This window comes from Callorhinus ursinus, unplaced genomic scaffold, assembly GCF_003265705.2.
Source record: "Callorhinus ursinus isolate GAN/ISIS: 27379988/994484 unplaced genomic scaffold, GSC_fseal_2.0 scaffold6, whole genome shotgun sequence".
NCBI lineage: Eukaryota > Metazoa > Chordata > Mammalia > Carnivora > Otariidae > Callorhinus > Callorhinus ursinus.
In genome coordinates this window covers 20,082,947-20,088,989 of record NW_027397068.1, presented here as the reverse complement: position 1 = coordinate 20,088,989, position 6,043 = coordinate 20,082,947, and positions in this window count along the sequence as shown.

The following is a 6,043-nucleotide window of genomic DNA, read 5'->3' as shown; positions in this document are numbered from 1 at the left end:
TCTAGTAGTTTTATTACCAAAACAAAGCTTCCTCATTGTTAGGAAAAAAAAAAAGTGTTGGTATAAAAGGGTAATCTAAGACCAGTGTAATGGAACTGATTAAAAAGCAGTCCCCCAAACAAGTGTGTTTATTTTAGAGAAAAAACACTAACTTTCAGTTATTAAAAATACATTCTTAAGTGCTGGAAGTTCAGGGCGATTCAGTAATAACTACTTCTGTGTTTCTCTTGACTTCCAATGGGATGAAAAGATGAAAATTTTGTGCCTCTCTGTATAATCTAATTTGATCTTTCAGGCCAATTTCAACCAAATTTCAGGAGAAATAGGTTCAAAAAGACACTACAAATTTTTTTAAGTGTATATTTGTAGAGTGAGGATTGCCCAGCTGGGGAAAGTTATTAATTCTGAGAACTACCAACTTTTGAAAAGCAGTAATCTAGCAATTAGGGCTAGATTAGGGAGTTTCACCTGCAAACCTTCCCTCAGGAACTCTGGGTTCATGAGAATGCCCTGCAAGAAATAATGATAGAGACTTTATGACTAATGGTCCAGCAAAAGAGACTGTAAACCTGACTTAGAATGAAAAAGAACAAGGCTCAGAGAGCAAGAAGTTGAATTTGCAGGCAATCTTAATTTGGGGTGAGGGGAACAACCATGGGAAACTGGGCAATGACCTTGACCACCTTGCTCAGTTGGGCTGTAATTAGAAAAACTGCTAGACCATCTGAGAGGTTGGCTCAAAGGACTACAAGCACTAGGAGAGCAAAACTTTCGGCACTTAGAAGTAGCCATGAATGATGGTAGCAAGGGTCACGCGGCAAGGCAGGTGGTAACAGAGAGATCAAGGGGTGTAGCTTTTCCCAAAACTTCTGCAAGGAACAGTGGGATCCAGCACCCAGCACATATATGCAAAACTCCCTGGGAACCTGCAGGAGCCTTCTGGAAGCAGGGTTCTAGAAACTAGCCTGGTTAAGAGACTAGAATAAAAAGCAACTGCAGTTGTTACAAAAGCGCTGATTGTTCCCAAAGTTGCTATGTTCTGGGGAAAATAAGTGCCATGCAGGCGTATAAAACATTGCTGTATTTGTGTGTTCTATATTTTTTCTGAAGACAAAACATCACAAAAGAATTGTCTTTAAATCTTTTATTCTGTGGGGTGCCTGGGTGGCTCAGTCAGTTGAGTATCTGCCTTCGGCTCAGGTCATGGTCCCAGGGTCCTGGGATCGAGCCCCGTTATCAGGCTCCCTGCTCATCGGGGAACCTGCTTCTCCCTCTCCCTCTGCCTGCCGCTCCCCCTGCTTGTGCTCTCTCTCTCTGTGTCAAATAAATAAAATCTTTAAAAAATATATTTTATTTTATGTCTAGATGTATACTTGAGGCACTAGAAATGCTATCACATTGTCTTTCCCCTAAATCATGCCTGAGTGCTCTCAAATGAAAATGTCAATATCATTGCAACTTATGATCTTAAGGAAACTTTCTATTTTTTGATGAACATGTTTGGATTTGGAAAACAGGGGCGCCATTTGTGTACTAAGTTTGAACATTTTGTTTGATTATGACTTGTTAACAGAGTCATTTTGTAGGTAAGCTTAAGACTCCACAAAGAGCCGTTCTTTGTAGTTGTGTTGCTTTGGAGAATTTGTTAAAGGCCTTCCCGCTGTTCAGTTGATTTCACAATGGATAATTGGAAAGCTGACAGAATGATGTGTGTCCTCTGTTTCCCCTCAGCACCACAGCCAAACATATCAAAAGGGTTGTCTCCATTTTGTCATTCTCTCACTCTGGTTGGCCCCCCTCCATTATTGTTTCATTGAGACCATTCTCACTGAAGTCACAGATTGACCACGTGACTCTACCCAAAGACCATTTTTCAGTTCTTATCTCGCTCCTTGACATTGTTAATGACCTCCCTCCTTTAAACGTTCTCCTCTATTTCTGTGACTTTACCCTCTTCGACTAACCACTCCTTGTCAGCCTGAGTTCCCCTTTCTTGCTCTACCTACCCACCTGTTGGCTTTAATCGGATGGTTCCCTATACCCATACTTTCATAGTCTCCTGTAAATAAATCTTCCTCAAATTATCTTATTTCAAGGGGGCCATCTGCTTCCCATTGGGGCCCTCACTGATAAACTGACCCACTCCCAACCTCTTCTTAAAACCCTTCAATGGTTTCTCATTGCTCTGAAGGTAAAAGACCTAAATCCCTTAACATGGCTACCAAGTCCTGCCTACTTCTCAAGCCTCATCATTTATTTTTGACAAGTATGCTGGATTATTTTTTCAAGATTTTTATTTATTTATTTTGGAGATAGCGCAAGCGGGGTGAGGAGCAGAGGGAGAGGGACAAGTAGACTCAGCGCTGAGTGCAGAGATTGAAGGGGGGCTTGATCCCAGGGCCCTGAGATCATGACCTGAGCAGAAGTCAAGAGTCGGGCACTTAACTGACTGAGCCACCCAGGCGCCCCAAGTATGCTGGATTTTAATAACAGCAGAGTTCATTATTGTTCTTTTGCATTATTTTAAACTTTACATTTAAAAATAAAATATAAAATAATTTCAGACTTACAAAAAAAGCGCCAAAAGTAACCCAAAAGGTTCCCATATACCCTTCATTCAGCTTCCCCAATGTTAACTTATTTATTTATTTATTTATTTAGTTATTTATTTATTTATTTATCTTAAAGATTTTATTTATTTATTTGACAGAGACGCAGAGAGAGAGGGAACACAAGCAGGGGGAGTGGGAGAGGGAGAAGCAGGCTTCCCGTGGAGCAGGGAGCCCGACAGATCCCAGGACCCTGAGATCATGACCTGAGCCAAAGGTGGATGCCCAACGACTGAGCCACCCAGGCGCCCCCCAAATGTTATCTTTAACCATAATACAATGATAAACCCCAGAAAATTAGCTTTGATACACCGCTATTATCTAATCTACAAACCTTATTTAAGTTTATTAATTGTCCCACTTAGTGTCTTATTTAGCAGGAAACAAGATCCCCCATTGCATTAAATTGTCATGTCTTAGTCTCCTTTAATTTGAGACAGTTTCTCATTCTGTCTTTGTCATTCATGAATTTGACAGTGACAGAGCACTAGACATTTGTTTTAAATGTACCTCAACTTGTATTTTTTTTTCTTATTTTTCATCATCATTAAATCCAGGTAAATGCATTTTTGGCAAGAACACCACAGAAGTGGTATTGTGCCCTCCTCAGTGCATCCTGTCAGGATGTCAATATGGCTTGTTACTGTGGATACTAAGTTTGATCACATGGCTAAGGTAGTGTCTACCAGATTTCTTCACTGTAAGTTACTGTATTTTTTCCTTTATAATGAATAACTACCTTATAGTAAGATACTGTGAGAATAGGTAAGTGCTGGGTTGTTGGTACTTTTGCCCACTGGTTTTATCATCCGTTGATGGTTATTGCTTGAAACAGTTATGACTGTGGTGTTTGTCTAGCGGTCATTCTCATCTTTGTTTCTACACTATTAAGGGAATTCTGAAAGGAAGAACTGTCCCTTCTCCCCCATTTGCTCATTTATTTAATCATTTATTTTTATTAGAATGGACTTGCGGACATTATCTTCTATGGGTTATAACCCACTGCTATCATTTTCATTACTCAAGTTGTCCCAGATTTGGCCATTGGGAACCCTTCCCATGTCCTTTCACAACCCTATACTTTTTCAGACACTTCCTTGCTTTCTGGCATCACAGGGGACTCCAGGCTCAACTTGTATTTGTCTTGATCCAGCCCAGGAATTCAAGGAACCCCAATTCCTTTTATTGGAGAATAGTATTTAGAAACCAAGATCTGAGCACTGAGTATCCTCCACTGCTGGGGCGTCAGTGCTTCTAGGCCCTCTCCGCAGACAGAGCTAGGAGGTATATGAATGCACACGCCTGCACACATCTGTACTTGTTTCTCCCCACCACATGTGTGTGATGAATGCATACTGATACCTCTGATTGCAGTCCAACAGCACCAGGTTTATCCCACCATTCCTGCTTGCTTTATTTTACTGATTTGCTCAATCCTAGGATACTCATAGTTTCACAACTGCTAAACAAATTTAATTTACCCTTAGCATATATAGTTAAAATACTGTGTTCCAAAGTTATATTGACTTAGTTCTTTTCTTCCTCCTCCGCCTCAATCTGGTTGTGTTGTTCATTGTAATTAGTTTGTAATTTGTAATTCATTTGTATTCAGTTGGTTCATATGTTACTGTTTGTATTTCTTTTTGGGTTCTCCCTCCCCAACACCCTGGCTGATTTAAATTTATTTCCTTTTGGGGTATGTACCACTAAGGCGGTTCTGAAGGTCAGAACTCTAGAAAAAGTTATACTTCTACCCCTGTCACTCCCCCGCATCCCTTCCACTCCTGTACCCCCTACATCCTATTCTTTCCCCTCATTCCTCCTTACTCACTGTAGGTAACCGATCTCATTATTCTTCTGGTTTCTCACATATGTGTGTGCACGTGCGTTTTCAACAATTAAACAGATACATGCATAGTTTGTTTACTTCCTGTCTCCTTACAAGAAAGGTAGCCAACCATAGCACCCTTGCATGCTTTGTCTCAAGTCTTGTTAAGTTCTGCTCTTGGAGTTTGCACAGTTTCCCCTTCGCTGGAGAACATTCAAAGCTTCTATTAGCCAGCATCCTCCCTCCCCCCACTTCGTTCCCTGTACTTCTCCTTCAGACCTCAGCCCAGGCATCACCTCCTCTAGCAACGTTTCTTTGCCTTGCCTAGTGCAAATACCGCTTTTAACTTTTTACCGTATTTCCCTTATCACTTATCACAATTACAGGTTTATATTTATTTGTGGGAATAGTTGATTAGAATCTGTCTCATGCAGACACTATGTGGGCTGGACCATTGTTCTGTTTCACTCACTGTTATATCCCCTGACCCAGCTCAGTGTCTGGCACTTGGTATTTGTTTGTTGAATGGGAAAATGAGTGAATGAAATGCTGGTAATATATTTCAGTGACATTTCAATAAAGTCAAGTAATTTGGATAATCCAACAGGTTATTACAGGTTATTTTAAAATGATAAGCTGCCTACATTTACTTCATTATGCGACTGCTACCTTCATAAAAACCCAAAGAAATAAATTCAGTTTTTCTTGAGGTTCTGTAAAGTATTTAAGCTGCTTGTCTTTATTCTCAATTCCCCTTTTTCTTTTTTAAGATTTTATTTATTTATTTGCCAGAGAGAGAGTGAAAGCAAGCAAAGGGAGCTGCAGGCTGAGGGAGAAGCAGCCTTCCCCCTGAGCAGGAAGCCTGACTTGGGGCTCGATCCCAGGACCCCGAGATCACGACTTGAGCCCAAGGCAGACGCTTAACCAACTGAGCCACCCAGGTGTCCCATCAATTCCCCTTTTTCCAAGAGTAGGGTCATCTTTTTGAACAGTAAGCCCTGCCATTTCCAATGCCTGAAAAGCCTTTAGTTGTTGTTGTTGTTCCCCGATAATGACTTCTCAGCGACCCTCTTGACCACCTGCCTGTTAATAGACTTGGCCAAGGCTGGTGGATGGCCCCTAAATCTCTTCTTCCTTTCTGTAGCAACAGAACCCCTTATTTTAGCTACATTTCTTGACCTTCCTTGAAGCTAGATGTGGCCATATAACTTAATTATGGCCAATGAGATGTGAGTGGAAATGGTATGTGTACCTTCCAGGAGGTGTCAGTAGGGAGCGTGCCCTTTTCCTTCCCTTTCCTCCCTCCTGCTGGCTGAAAGGGGTAAAATGGTAGCTGGAGTTGCAACAGTCAGCTCCGACTTGGAGCTGGAGCAACAAGACAGGGGAGCCTGATATGTACATTACTGTATCAGGGATATATAATGAGGGAGGGAAGGAGGGAAAGAGAGAGAGAGAATGAATGACTATCCGCTTGCTTAAGCTACTGCTGTTTGGGTTTTCTATCACAGCGAAATCAAATCTTAACTTATTATAGTTTGCCTAACCATAAAATCCAGACCTAGAGTCCATATTACCATTTAGTGGATGGGGATAAAGAACCTAAACA